The 17251-nt window shown below is 30.9% G+C and overlaps 1 protein-coding gene across 1 annotated transcript in view; it reads right to left on the bottom strand.

Annotated features, from left to right (window-relative positions):
* The window catches only part of CrzR (corazonin receptor), a 49051-nt gene that overhangs the window by 25261 nt on the left and 6539 nt on the right, over positions 1-17251 (bottom strand). The gene's annotated exons all lie outside the window — the stretch shown is intronic.

Genomic DNA, 17251 nt, shown 5'->3' with positions numbered 1-17251 from the left:
TATGTTAATCGGCGCACCGCGAGATTTCTCTCCATTAACGACAACGGTTTGTACCCTGTTCTGAAGATATGAAGCTATGAGATCCTGAGCTAAACCTTTGATACCATAAAAATTTAGTTTCCGTAATAGAGTGGAATGTTCTACACAGTCGAAAGCCTTAGAAAGGTCGCAGAATATCCCCAAAGCATTCTTTGAATTTTCCCATGCTTTGTATATATGTGATAAAAGAGCTACTCCGGCATCAGTGGTAGAGCGCCCCTTTGTGAAACCATACTGTTTGGCGTGCAGTAAACCATTTGATGCAAAATGACTATTTAATTGGTTTAAAATTAGTTTCTCGAAGACTTTGCTCAAAGTTGGTAATATGGAAATTGGCCTATAGTTATTACTGTCTTCTTGGTCACCACTTTTAAATAAAGGAATAACTTTGCTAAACTTTAGTAAATCAGGGAAAATACCACAGTCGCAACACTGATTAAATATAAACGCTAGTTGATTGGCAATGTTTTCTATGATATTATTTACTAAATTTACAGACATACCCCAGAGATCACATGTTTTTTTTAAATTTAATGTTTTAAAAGTTTTAACAATTTCATCAGCAGTCACGTGTCGCAATTCAAATAATTTGTTACACTCAGCAACGTGATCCCTCAATAAAGACTCTGCAAGCGCTGAAGACGAATTTAAATTCTTAGTTAAACTAGCAGGGACACTACTAAAGAAATCTTCAAAAGCAAGCGCAACATCAGCACTTTTGTCAATGACCCTACCAGAGTTGACAAGTTTTATGGTACTATCGTTTGATCGGATTTTGCCCAATTCACCATTAATAATTGTCCAAACCGTTTTAACTTTATTGTCAGAGTTGCGTATTTTGTCTCTGATATACAAACTCTTGGCAGTGAAACAAACTTTTTTAAATGTTTTTGAATAATTTCTAACATAACTAAGAAATGATAAGTCTTTGTTATATTTTTTCATACCATATAACTCGTAAAGAACGTTCCTGCATCTGTGTATACTAGGAGTTGCCCATTGGCTGAATGGTAAATCCTTGGTAATAGTTAAAGATTTAATTTTAAATATTTTTTCATATTCACTATGAATGAACTTAAAAAGATTTGTAAACATTTCACAAGGATTTTTATGAAAGGATTGATTATTCAGGTCAGGTAGTTTATTATCAATATTATTTCTAAATGTATGAATGCCTTTTCTAGTTATAGGCCTAACATTAATTCTTTTAAATGTAGGTATGCAATCCCATTCAAAAACTACTTTCTGGCCACAGTGATCCGAAGTTAGCGTGTTGAGAATATATTTTTCTAAACATTTGCAATCACAGTATATATTATCAATACAAGTTGCAGAAGTAGGTGTTATTCGTGTAGGCTCATCAAAAAGTTTATACAGATTAAATGAATGAAACAAATTAACTATTCGTGTTGCTGTTTGTGTGTGTGAAAGTAAATCAATATTAAAATCACCACATACTATTACCTTCTTTTTACTCCTGCCTAAACGCTTTAATATTTCTTCCATGACTGTCTCAAACAAATTATAGTCACTGGAAGGAGGTCTGTATACGCAAACAATAATGTAACGCTCAAGCTCAACACAGGACAGTTCAATGGTGCGTTCTACAGAAAGGCTAACAATGTCAGTTCGTTCCTTGCATTTTAAACTATTGTGTACAAAAATAAGAGAACCTCCATGAATAGCATTTGTCCTAAAGTATATACTTTTTAATTTATAATTATCAATATTTATTAACAACTGACATTGTTTAAGCCAATGTTCTGTTACACAAAATATTTTAATTCTATTATGATTTAAAAATAATTCTATTTCTAATAATTTGCTAGCCAAGCCTTGAATATTTTGATGTACAATGGAAAAAGGCTGCTTAGCTGTTGTCTTACATACTAGTTTAAATCTAGCTTAGGGCTAGTTTGTCTATCAACACTTAACCTAGGTTGATGTATATAATTACTACTACATAAAATTATAGTAGATCGATGGTCTGCTACTGAACATGTATCAGACTGGTTAATAATTTTATATGCTATTAACATAGCAAGTTCTCTCTTATATCTAGATGGCAGATACACTGTATTCTTTGTCAAATAATCGAGGTTTTGATGCTCTGAATTTTTACCCCAAGCTTATTACGGTTAACTCGTTTTCATCCAAATGGGGGATGAAATGGGTTTACTCACGAGAATATGTCGATGTAAATATAAGTTTTAGATTTCTTTTTTTCACAATTCTGAACTCGCTTATTTGAGGACATGTGTTCAAATTCCTTTTCCCTAATGTATCAATCTTGAATAATAATATGTACACAAGGAACCCATGTCATTGAGTAGATGGTATTATATATTATAGTACCTACTAGGTTTCCGCCCGCGGCTTCGCCCGCGCTGTCAAAGAAAAACCCGCATAGTTCCCGTTCCGGTGGGATTTCCGGGATTGCGTCATTTTCCCGGGATAAAAAGTAGCCTACGTCCTTTCTCGGGTGTCAAAATATCTCCATACCAAATTTCATCAAAATTGGTTCAGTAGTTTAGACGTGATTGAGTAACAGACAGACACACAGAGTTACTTTCGCATTTATAATATTAGTATGGATACACCTAGATATAGCATAATATGATGTTTTAGATTTGAATTATCTATGAAAATTGTCTTTTATGTATGTCTGTATATTATAATATTATATTATAATGGATGATTTATTGCATTGGCTTCAATTGAATGTTCATTGGTGTTTCACTTTAAATGTATTGAACTCATAAGTATTTCTTACACGTGTTGCAGTGCAATGGAGTTCGCATCTTTTATCTGTATTGATACAAACGAGGTCAAAGAACAGCATGCAACATTAACCTTCGCACATTTGATACTATGAGTATCCATGGTTTATCATTAATTCATGGTGTATCAAATACATTAGCCTTAATATTACATACCGTTCGGTAAATTGCTTTGATGTGTTTATCAGTAAGTTTTGATACTGTTGTACAACTAATGAATGAAGCCGAATTACTCATATTTGTTCATAAATAATAGGTATATTCTCTGAGTCTTGGTCGTGATCCTACTTCAAAAGTTTCTTTGTAATTTGAATTCTGCTCAGCTATAGTAATAACAAAACAAAGTAAACATCATAACTGTGTCAAGCTTTTTGATAGAGACGCCGACATTTTATTAATATTCTCCGGGTGTCGTGTGAAACAAATGATATTGGCTTTATGGATATAAATTATATACGGACTGGAAATACAATACATACTCAATGTACAGATTGAAACCCAATTATTCTTGATGAATGCGGAAAAATTTGTCAATTCCGTTTTTCTACGAACTCGCCATTGTTGGCGGGGGACTTTTTATTGTGAAAGTAAATATTCTAATATTGTAATTATCCATTTTAACCAACACAAACTGGTACACTTATTACGAGGAAGCGTAATAATAATTCTTCTTTAATATTATTTTTGTGACGTTTACAAAATTGCTTTGAAATAATGTAAGAAACGTAATATCGAAGATAATGAGAGATAATTAATGAAGATTTGGATCGTTAGCGAAAGATATTGAGGGTCGGTTTTTATAAAGATTGATATTCAGTATATTTTAAATTGAGGTTTCTCATTTCCTCTGGCGTATGCTTGACAATATTTTGTGATCGAGCTTGTAAAATTACAAGCTTTCCGTCCGCGTCATTTAAAACTCAACAAAATTTATATAAAAACTCTACCTATCTTAAAATACCGCACCAAAATCTATTACGTAGTTTTAAAGATCTAAGCATACGTAAGGACAATCAGACATCGGGAATGAGAGTATGCTATGTACTTATGTAGTCTTAATACTATTATAAAGGCGAAAGTTTGTAAGTATGGATGTATGGATGTATGGATGTATGGATGTTTGTTACTCTTTCACGTAAAAACTAATGAACCGATTACAATGAAATTTAGCACACATATAGAGGGTAACTTGGATTAACACATAGGATAGGTTTTATCCCGGAAATCCCACGGGAACGGGAACTATGCGGGTTTTCCTTTGAAAACGCGGGCGAAGCCGCGGGCGGAAATCTAGTGGTAAATAAATTCTAGATCAATTATTGATTTATGTTTGCTAAAATCGTGATACTACTGAGAATAGATAAATCTAAAATAGCATTATACAACAGCTGTAGCACTAAGACAAAACGATTAAATTGCATTCTATAGATTCTAGTGCGTAGCTAAATACATTATCTAGTATTCAGTTCTGTTTAACGCGGGAATAGATCGTGTTGTATAAACATGTGTGGAATAATTACAAGCTGTTACATGCGTCGTGGTGGTAGTTTGCACTCTATGTGCGAATTAGTTTCCCTTTGATTTCTCTCTGAAACTAGCGGTCATTGGGCCTTTTCAAATCTACTTTTGTTGGCAAAAATATATAATCAGATCATATATTTAGTAATGTCGTTTATTATACGATTAGACGGTCGAATTGAATGTTTTATTCTCGTCTTTTTTGCTTGTACTGGACTAATAACAAGTAATGGCAGTAATAGCTAAGTACTATAATAATATAATAGTGCCAACGTAAAAGAGCACACTAGGTGATAAAGATTTGCGAAAACAGACACTGTCTTTTCGTAGATGTACATGTAAAGAAAAATTATAAAAAATATTTGATACGTTTTATAGCAGGTTTCCTATTCAACATTGCATGAAAACAACTGTAATAATACAAAATAATAAAACATAATTCAATAGTTTTAGCTGAAAGGGATGTAGTATTAGATAATTTAAGGCAGTATTTAATTGAGTAGTGGTTAATTAATACCCGTATTGATGATATTCATCTGCTACATTTCTGAGCCTTTGTTCCTACAATTTTCATGTATAAAGCTATATGTACGAAATGAAATACTTAATGCAGAAAATGTAATTGAAATACAGCATACAAACTAAAAGCGTAGATAATATTAAAAGCGCTTATCTCTTAAAACACTAAAATACTAAAATATGGGATAATAATATGTTTGGTAGAGAATTAAATATAAAATTTTGTATGGGATATGTTTCATAGAGAATCATTAGAAAAACACGCAACGGATTTTGATGCGGTTTTTTTTAATAGATAGAGCGATTCAAGAGGAAGGTTTTAATATATAATTTATTAGGTTTTAGACAAAGTGGACGAAGCCGTGGGCGGTAAGCTAGTTGGATAGACCGTACATTTTGAGCGTTAAATTTTTGATGTCCAATTTTAGACAAATATTAGAATATTTATAAAGCCAATTAAACTGCTATTACTGTAAAGTGCTTATTGACGTTTGACAATTGGGTCAATTAATACAGGGCCCAATAGTGATATTATGACCTTTTCAATGTTATCTGCTGTCAAATAAATAAAATAAAGCCAATGCATAGATTAATGGTCTTAATTTCACAATATTTTTGAAGTTAATAAAAACTGTAGATACTTTAAAAATAGTGGTGTATTTGATCATATACGGCTTATGCATAAGTGTGGCTAGTTTTTATAAGGTTTGCTTCCATATCTATTAAAACGACTGTAGAAAATTAACGACGTCATTATAATATCTACGTACGATGATATGAATAATAACTACCATATTTTCGCATAAAATGTTCTTCAATAAAATATTTTTTATAAGGAAACTTAAATCCACCAACATTTTTAACATTTTTACTTCCAAGCGAAGTGTATAACTAATGAGCTTTGAACTTTGGTATAAGATATTTTAATATCGTCAAAAAGTTTTTAGAAATTGAATAACTATTACTTTGGATCTTATGGCAGATTTAGAATATTGTCTAGACTCTAGACTCTTAATTATGAAAATACATAGTAAGTATTTCAATCTTAAAAGGGCTAATCTAATGAATAATCTAATGAATTATTATATTCTAATAGTAAGTATATTTTTCATTTAAAAAATTGCGCATTATAAGAACGAGTTAGTATAGTCTAGCCATTTGACCGCCTCCTTGGTACAGTGGTTAGCACGTGAGCGTAGATCCAAGGGGTCCTGGATTCGAATCCCGGTGGAGACGAAGAAAAAAATGTCTCGGTCTGGCACGACACAAAAGGCCTACTTGTCCCTAAAAGAAAATGCCCTTTGCCTTATAGCACAGTATTACCAGGAAAATAATATTGTAATACTGTGCTTATAGTATAGCAATGTTTGTTTAGCATAAGGTCTATAATTGTATGATTCTGAATAATTTATGGTAGTTAGGTTTTTTAAACATATAATTTATTTTGAAACAGCAATATAAGTATGTCTAATGGAGTGTTGGTCTCGCTATATTGCGTTCGACCCTTTCCTTTTTTCCCTCTTAACCCCATTATTTTGTTTACAATAATACATTTTCTTTTCCTCATGTTTGCATACAATGGTGGAATGTTATGTTAATGGGAGTACATTTTTCACAGAATTTGTAGGGCTTTCTTTACAATTATTTTATTTATTATCAAAATATAATTTAGCAATCAGTCCATTATATTCACCAACGCTTAAAAATGCTTTGAGATTTTAATACCAATAGTTTTATTTTTTATAAGCAAAATAATAAATAAAAATCAGAAAATTAGATGCTGTTGTGTGAACAAAGGTAAATCACATAAATCAACAAAAGACAAAAGAAGCACAAAATGAAGTACTATTTTAAATAGAGCACCAAATCTTAATACTATACTCAGTATATTCGTTATTATATAAAACGCATTCTTTTAAAATATTCTCAAGTATAAGAAAGCACACGTGTATGCTTCTTCTAAATTCATTATTATACCACGAATGCATGTTTCGTCGGAAGTATTTGATTTCAACACTGACTCCCTGACTCACTGAACTTTATTAAATTTGTCTATATTCTTCCGTTAAGGAAAGCGAAATAGTTTCCATATTCAAAAGGAATCAAATTTGAACAACAACGAACGAGGATAAAATTTAAAATGTATTTCATCATACATTGCACAAATATAATATCTATTTATTATACTATAATAAATTAACTATACCTACTAGGTACTTACGGAAGAACCCCTATTATTATCTTTTCTGAGCTAAGTTTTATACCAAGTTTCATCCAAATCGGTTCAGTGGTTGAGGCGTCAAGAAGAGACAGACAAAGTTACTTTAGGATTAAGAATATTATATTTATTTTAATATAATAAAATACATTATTATACATTATAATAATATAAGGAGAGAAATGAAAAATATAGGCCAAAGGGTGACAGACTGTGTAACATGTTTAATAAGAAAACGACATGTGAGTATGAGTCATGCTCATCTTTATTTCGTTTATTAGCTTTCTAGCTTATTTCTTGGAATTAACCAAGATTAATTTGACATTAGTTTATTATAAATTGTACATACTATTTTATTTATAGACAAATAATAAATCATATTTGCATTAAGCTAGAAACAGTTTATTATCAAGAAATTGAAGAATTCTAACCTAGATTTAAGAAAATTAATGACCAAATATTTTTTCAAATGATCGATTAGTTAGTTTTTAAATTGCAACAAAAACGCAAATCTGTATAATATTAATGTTATGGATAGTAAAATTTATATCCGTGATACATCATATTATTCCTATCCTTCCTACTAATATTATAAATAAATGCGAAAGTTTGTGAGGATTGATGTATGTGTATGTGTATGTATGTTTGTTATTCTTTATATACTGCTGAACCGGTTGCAATGAAACTTAGCACACATATAGAGGATAAGTTGAATTAGTACATAGGTTTTATCCCTGAAATCCCACGGGGACGGGAACTATGCGGGTTTTTCTTTGAAAACGCGGGCGGAGTCGCGGGCGGAATGCTAGTATAATATATCTTGCAATATATTATTAACATAGATTCCTTTCTATTTTCTAAAACGATTAAAGTAATTAAAGGCTATTATTTTTAGTATTATGATACATAATCGTTTGAAATTGCTCATAATCAACTATTAGATATTATTATATTTATTACAGATAAATGTATATTACCATGTTCTTTAATTAGTGCCTTTCAAATATATTATTTTGCAATACTGTAATATTTATTTGTTTCTTTATTGGAATGATTGTATATAAATTATATAGTACAATTCTGAGGAAAAACGTAATTAACAAAGTACTATAATTCTTGTTATTTTAACTCACTCTAAATTAAATTTTACACTCGACATTGTGTTCAAATAATATCAAATTAAAATAATAAAAAAAGCCTGATTACATCATCTCGGAAGAGAGCTTAAAATGGCTGCACAGATTTTCATAAAATATAGCTAACAGCATCCTCGATTAAATCACATCACAAAAACATGATCAAAATCGGTTCACCCGTTTGGTAGCTATAATGCGACAGCAGACACACACATACACATACACGTCCAACTAAATTAACAATTAATATTTTTATGGACATAAAATATAAAAAATTTTAAAAGATATCGCTCGATAAACTCTCTCAGCGGGCGTTCAGAAGGGTCGTCTTTTTATATTGTTCATTTAATTGAACTGTGTATACGGAGCATTATTTTCACTGGATTACATTATTTAAATGAAAATTTTGTTTGATATGATTTTAATGTGCTTATTAAAATCCCTGTAATATTTTAAAAAAATATGTGCAATACGATCACTCTTCACATTGTAGTGCCGTGAGGGAGGATTGTTATTAAAATATAAGTAAATAAGTAAAGTTAGTGAGAGACAGACTTTTCATTCTGTCATAGGCACCTATATGTAACGCTACTATACTTAATTGTTTTTATAGAATCATATTTCTAACAATTACCTACTATATAACTTTATTTTCAGGATAATTAAAAATGTTTTTATCTAGCAAATAAAACACAACAGAGGTGTAACAGCAAATTATAAGACGTGCCTTTCTCACCATTTTATCCTGTCTCAAGAAAAGCGTGACAACGCGTCAGCAGTGCTAAGCGAATTCAAAATTGCATTTTAGAAAAGCAGGAAATAAGTTGACTGCACAGATTTACAATGCAAACGTGACCTTATTCACTTTGAAGAATCTTAAAGGAAATTAAAGCTTCAATTCAGCAGCAATAGACTTGACCCAAAAATGTTACCAAATTTTAAAGGGATTTAGTAAAATACAAATCGTGAAAAAGTATTAACATAAATGTGGGAATATGATAAATTAAGATGTATTTCATAACTGAATTTTATTTTTAGTCTGTGTTTTTCTATTTAGAATCTGTGAATATGTTATCTGTAGATCGATGGTTATCTATGATTACTTTGTGTTTTGGTATTAAGAAATGGAGGATTGTATTTTTATCACCGGTATATGGGTAATAAACTGATTGGGCTAATTTGGCGTTTTAATTTACACCATCCCCACATAAATCTAGATACCTTAATCAGTGTTAGGTATTCCTAATTGAGAGCTTTAAGTAAGTTTAGTTAATTATTTAACAATATTTCAGAAATTATAATCATTGAAAATTTTCAATACATAAAAGAGGATTTAAACCTCCTTCTATTGCTTTATCGTAGTCATGCTTAAAACCTAAAATCCATCCTAGTGATCGAACTTCTGCTAGTCTTTATAAAGTGTTAATAGGATAATATAGACACTAAAAATAAAGGTTTTCTTTCTTGTATGAATTATTGTAAAAGGCAAACACATTTGTTATATTAGTTACTAGCTGTGCTCCGCTGTTTTGCCCGCCTGTTGGTCTTAGCGAGATTATATAATATAGCCTATATACATAGCCTTCCTCGATAAATAGGCTATCTAACACCGAAATAATTTTTCAAATCGGGCCAGTAGTTCCCGAGATTAGCGCGTTCAAACAAACTAACAAACTCTTCAGCTTTATAATATTATTATCTATACTAATCTACCTCTATACTAATATTATAAAGAGGAAAGGTTTGTATGTATGTATGGTTTTCACGCATAAACTACTGGACCGATTTTGATGAAATTTGATACAGATAATCTTTAGACCCTGAGAAAGAACATACCTTTTATTGCGAAATATGTACCACGGGCGAAGCCGGGGCGGACCGCTAGTATTATATAATAGTATAGATTGAACCTTAATACTAATAGAGCTTAACTTTTTGCGTGTTAACAAACCGATCTTAATACAAGAGAAACCCACTGTCCAACCTTTGTAGTTTCTATTAATCCTCTAACTTTGAAACTTAGAAACTTGCCTACACTGACTCAAACTGATAAATCACCATAGACGAGACTAACAAGACCACAATTCAGTCAGAATAGTTTGTTTGTTTTTATGTTTGTAACGCGATAATCTCAGCCTCTCTCCCTGGAATGATTGGAAGTGTTTTTAAAACATTTTTCAAGTATGAAGAAACAATTTTAGATATATTATAGATAATATGAAAAACTTGTATATGGTATGTGGCGTGATGTATATTTAACAAAATGCTCATTAAAAAATTTATTAGATTAGAAATTTTGCACCATGTTTCCGTGTTTAAAGAATTTATTGTTTGGCCCTTAAGAAAGATAATTAATCTATCTTAATGTATACGAGGATATAATTATTTTAATTTAATGCGGTATTCTAATAAGTATCCTGTTAATGAGTTTACGTCATTACTAATGCAAGAAAAGACTTAAACCACACATTAACATTTGACTTCAATTTATTCACAAGTGTTGTCATTCACTGTACTATGTTCACTGTTAATGCATGTTATTATGTATTTAATTGATTACGTCATGTCATGTGTTGAACACTTTGTAATCTTGATGGAGAAAGTGCAGATAGCCTGTTTTCAATGCTGTCCTGGAGCCCCTTTTAAATATACATTTATATTGTACTAGCTTTCCGCCCGCGGCTTCGCCCGCGTTTTCAGAGAAAAACCCGTTCCCGTAGGATTTCCGGGATAAAACCTATCCTATGTCCTTTCTCGGGTATCAAAATATATCTATACCAAATTTCATGCAAATTGGTTCAGTAGTTCAGGCGTGATTGAGAAACAGACAGACAGATAGAGTTACTTTCGCATTTATAATATTAGTATGGATAGTATGGATTACGAGGAGAAAAATAATATGTTTGTGTTTGTAACAGATAAAAATTAAAATCAAACGTTGCTCAATTTTTCTAGTAGAAAAAACTAACTATTAATTATTTATATAACTATTCCTTAGTTATATAAATGTAGGTACCTATATTTTTTATCCCGGATTAGACGGACTGAATTACAACGAGCGATTAGATTGAAAAATTATTTATGGCTTGTTTTAAAAGCGTCGCGCCTTCATTTATATCTTTTATTATTATCTTACAAAAAAAACTTGTATTATATTAAAATTCAAAGAGGCGCAACTAAAATGCTATCCGAATTTCAATACAAATTCGTTCCATCATCAGATACAGATGTCATTAGATACGACAGCCAAAATACTTAAAACATTTACGTAAATAAATTAAACATAATACAGTAAAATTACCTAATTGTCGCAAACAAATTTAAAATGTATATATATACATTTAAACGTAAACGCCAACGTATTTCTATGCATCTAAAGATACTGCAAACAATGCAATGTTTACATGTTTACAATTTATTTTGGTACAATACATGATTTAATCCAGGCAGCGCAGATTCAAAACAAAACATTTATTCAAGCCACATTATGTACCGTTTGCACTGGGTGTTCACGCCTTCGAATAGCCTATAAACGCTCTGTTTGAATGAAATAATATTTGTTCTTAGTTATATTGAAAGGTTCAATCATTACTGCTTCAAACAGACAACGCCGCGTCCAATTAGTGGAACAGTTTTGGGCATTTATCTGAGTGAATGTTTCTCTATATTTTTGAATAAATTTTAAATATTGCAGTTTCCGTGTTATTTAGAAATACCGTAATGATGCAAACTATTTTTAGAATACCGTAGAAGTGATTTTTACCTAGTACATTACTCTTTATCTTATATCTATACTAATATTATAAAGCTGAATAGTTTGTTTGAACGCGCTAATCTCGGGAACTAGGTACTGGTCCGATTTACAAAAATTATTTCGGTGTCAGATAGCCCATTCAACGAGGAAGGCTAAAGGCTATCATCACGCTTAGATTAACAGGAGCGACGAAATGCGGATAAAATCGCGGGGCACAGCTAGTATAGAATATAATTTTCTTTTCCATGAATTACGTAATAGAATTCTGATATGTTCCTTATGTAACATTTCGGGTTTATTTTTAGTACCCTCTGTAATAACTAAAGTGCTTAACGGACACGCAACTGAAAAAACTTAATAAACCGAAAACTTACTTGCTTTTATTACATCGTTTATATTTAGTTATATTTATTTATATATTAGGCTTTTATCTCCAAGTATTTGGAAGATTCAATAGGGATCTGCTAATGATTTTGGTCACGTTTTTCTGAAAAGCCGTCGTATTTATAAAGTGCGAGTGCGAGAGAACTTTTCGGTAAAACAAAGTTTTGGTTCATATCGACGAAATTTTTTGAGACAAAAATTGTATAATGTTATGTAAATTTTAATTTAAGGCACTTTGGAAATTTTTTCCATGCCATAAATTTTAACTTAATCCCTAGCATAAATATCAACATTTTGTTGATTCCTATTATATCTGTATAGCAATTGGCCTTGACCCCTTCGATAGAATGATTAGCGTATGAGTGTAGACTCTAGAGCCTTGGGTTGATTCACGACGGAACTACAAGAAGGAATTAATCTGACCCATTAGTTATAATTCGCAAAGGGACTGCTCTTTTAATACTCTACAATCTACATATTCAGCAGAAATAAATTTATTTTATTTAGTTAATTGTCAACGACTACTACAGCAGATATAAAACATTATGTTACTAGTGCTATGCTTCCTATAGGCAATTATCCAATTGGTCCCTTGACCACCGAGCGGCCCGATCGGGCCACGACACAATAGATTTTCTATTGTGTCTGTGATTCCGGGGCCTGAGGGATTAAATGAAATTTATACTTGTTTCTATGTTATACTTTAACTCGAAAAACTAGTAGATATATTTTAAGAAATCCTTTTAACTCTACAAAGAAAAATCTTTACCGATTAACGTACGCTTAAGATTTGTTTCTGGTGTATATTTTCTACCCATTAATATTTTTTATCGATAGTCAACTCGAGCGAAGCTGGGGCTAACTATTTTCGAAAGCATTCACTTGATATCAATACTTTATTATAACAAATACATATTTAAATAGCTGAAGCTCTTAGCTCTTAGTATTCGCCGATAATTTAATTATATCAAAAACGTCCAGTGGTTTGTTTAACAATCTCAAACTTTCGCATTTATAATATTCGTCGAGGATTTCCACAAAGTAAACCTTTAATAACTGAGAATTAACACAATAGCAATATGATTAATTACATGTCAACGTTACGCTAACAAAATGATGAATTATTTAGATTTTATTATATTTAACGACAAAATAAAAACAATGTGTGTATTTAGTATCTATACTAATATTATAAAGCTGAAGAGTTTGTTTGCTTGGACGCGCTAATCTTATTTACTGCTGCTTTGAAAAATTCTTTCAATTTAAGATAGCCCATTTATTGAGGGAGTCATCAAGCTAAGACCAATAGGACTGGAGTAATGCGGATAAAACCGCGGGACACCGCTAAATATAATATATCTATAAAAGATTGTGTATAAGGCAGGTACCAACTTCATTCTCAAGAAATACATCTCTCTATTAAGATTTGAATTTGATATTTATTTATATTTTCAGTAACTATACAGGGTGTCCCACTGTTGGTATACTAAGCTCAAAGGAGGTTATAGTTTTGCATACGCTGAGTACGTAAAAAATAATTAAAAAATTCCAGACGCATTTTTTTTTCAAATAGATGAATTCTTAAAACTCTATGTGTACACCCATAACAAGCGAGCCGCCCAACTTTGCCACCAGCACGTGAGCTATCGTTTAAGATTATGTTTTCATAGATAAAATGCTCATATTAGAGAAGCGGTATATGCCGGCTACGCGAAGCTAGAGAAGAAAACATGGATTTTCAGGAAAAATTTAGCAAAAAATTTTGGACGTAATTTTTTTTAAGTATTTTTTACGTGATCAGTGTATGCAAAACTACAAGTTCCTTCGCGCTTAGTATACCAATAGTGGGACACCCTGTATAATACATTAATTCTGTTTCTAAAAATACACACAACAGATAAAATGTATCTATAAGGTATCTATATTTACGTTTTCCTCTATCAAAAGCAATCTATGAAATTCACAAACTATTTAAAAATATTCCACTAGTGAACTTTTATAACAAAAACCTAAATTAATTGAGCATTGTTTTAGCTTCGTGATGAAACTTAAAATTTGCTTTTTTCAAATTAATTGCAGCGTGGATTATTAACAATGTTAAGGTCAAAATATTTCAACAAATCTCAAATCTACTTCGGGAAGTCAATAAGATAATATTGATCGAGAAGATTGAAACGCGTATAATATTTTAAAATATTCAAACCACGTCTAGCTTTAAAAGCTTCTATTATTTTCAAATTCGATATAAAATCTACATGAAAACTCGATTCACGGTCAGCTACAGAATGGAGACTATTTTTTGTGGGCCCACCAAGACTCGGTAACGTATAGTCATAAAAAAAAACGTGTAAAAATATAAAATTATATTATGAATTTTGTAACTTCGTTGTTTTACAAACGAAACCGGAATCATGAAATCGAATTAAAAAGCCTTATTTTGATATCATCCCTGCTGTAGTGCTGTCTACAAACCAAGAACAATGGCCAACATTAAAAAAACTGGAACGAAACGTTTTTATCGATAGAATGAAAATAAAACCAAAAAGCGAAAAAAATTGCCTTCAATAAACCACTTTAGAAACTGTTTTTATTCTTATTTATATGGAAGAATATGATTGATAGCGATTTTAAATCCTGTCATTTATCAAATAAAACAATTTGTTTCTACTCAGCTAAAAAAATCCGTGTAACGAAACGTTAGGTATATCACAATGTTTTTTTTACCTATTTAAAAATGATATTGCTACGAGCGTTTAATACTACAATTGAACATGAATAATAAAATAGCTGTGCAAATGGATACCTATCCTAATATTATGTACCTACTCCTAGTCATAAAATATCACGTACCTACCTAAATACGTACATACCTACTTAACTAATAATTTCTTATTGAATCAGTTTTCCCAATCGCTAAAATCGCATCAAGGTCCAGAAACTTGAGGTACACCCACTTATATCTATTTTCTATACTATTTATAACCAAATCGGGTCTCTGTGTTTGTGGTACCTTCGTTGTGTCTGATTTCCGAGCTTTAAATCGTGACAATGTATATGTTGTTTTCTAATATTTATTTATTAATTTATTGCACGCCTCATAAGCGAAGCGTTGAGGTGGGTACTACTGTCACTTCGCGCAAAACATCTGATTTTTCAAACTTAAAATGTCTTTATGTATCATACATTGCACTTGTAAGATAATACATACACACATATATTAAGAAAAAACACTATTTTTAACATTCATGATATTTTTGATGTCATTTTTGTTATTTAAACTAGTTAAAAAACAGTTTAAAAAAGTTCTGTCTTGGACGTCCGTGTGTCTGTATGTGCGGAGGATTTTCTTGTTAACACGATAGCGACCGAAATACTTTACTAATCGAGTCTTTTTTTTTCTCTTACGCTTGAGTATGCTCAGGAATAGAACCCTTTCATTTTTCAGGGTCTGATTCGATGTGGTTTAATTGTTATTAAATAAACAAAAATAATAATTAATAAATAATTATTAAAAAAAATTATGAGGCGTGCACTTTTGGATTTTCCAAACTATTTAAATATATTGTACCCAATGATTCGGATGGGTCACACAAGACAAATCGCTCATTATCAGTTAGTTTTTATGTAGTAATGAGGTGAATGTTTGCACACGTATTTCTAAAGATTCCGGTTAAAACATGTAAAAGTAATGTCACCACTGTAATCTGGGGACTTCAAGGAACAAATTAACACACATTTCATTAATATACGCTAAGAAATTGAGGTGGGCCTATTCTCCAAACAAAAAAAATCGTCTCCTTTCTGTACAATTTTCTATTACCCTAAGTGCTACTTTGTTACCTATTTATGTTATTAGAATAGACAATTATCCGATAGTATATTCTTAAAGAAAATGTTAAAGTATATGAGCTTTAACAAACTTTTTATAGTAAAAATTTAAAGAATATATTAATCTTTACGTTGACAACGAATATGTTCTAACACCATTAGAAAAAATCTGACGCGAATTCAAAATAACATTTTAATATTTTAAACAAATTCATTATTATTTTAACCAAAAACTACTTATATTTTAATAATTAACTTTTCCAGTATATGGTGTCAAATGTTTGAAGTTCTGAGCATCCACAATCCTCTTATCATTTCTTTTCAGAAGACGAAGACCTTGCAGCAATTCATTATAATATTCAATAGTATGCACAATTTATTTACTTCAATATTTTTAAATTATTATAAACGTTTCTAACAATAAGATATACACAAAGTTCACAAATCTTTTAATGATAAAAAAATACTTCGTAGTTTTTAATATAGGTACTTATCGACACGAATAGAGAAAAAAACCGTGAAAATTACAACAATCATCTTAATAATATTAGTTGGCTAATATTTTTTAAGATTAGTCAATTCAAAGTTTTGTATTGTTAATTTATAGCCCATAACTTGATTTAAATAACTAATCAAAGAATATCAAGGTTACGAAACACCATTACGGTGCATTCACATCAAACGAACATAGAGCTGAGCTAGAGCAAAAGCATTCTTTGGGGATCTTTTAGTGTAAATGAAAACTCGTATTCAGTGTTGTTCAGTATTAGAACATTGCATAGAATCTTTTCAAACGCACTAAGAACAACGAAAGAATGCCCTACGCCTGTTTACACTAAAATAATTTGACATAGTAGGGTTAGAATGAGCATTCGCTCGTTTGATGTAAATACACCGTTACACGTCAAACTTTTTCTATTTATATGAAGCCACCGATTTATTATTTAATCAATATGATATTCATCAAGTAGCTATTTGTGTACGATTTGAACGTGAGATTTTTTGCAATCAATAACCGATAAATATACGTTGATACTATTTTGTTTACCATAAAACGAATAAGTTTATTTTTTAT

Source organism: Colias philodice, chromosome 19 (genome assembly GCF_061535455.1).
Source record: "Colias philodice isolate Cphi_HAF_F1 chromosome 19, ilColPhil1 Martin Lab GWU primary, whole genome shotgun sequence".
Taxonomy (NCBI): Eukaryota; Metazoa; Arthropoda; class Insecta; order Lepidoptera; family Pieridae; genus Colias; species Colias philodice.
This window is presented reverse-complemented; position numbering and strand designations above follow the sequence as displayed.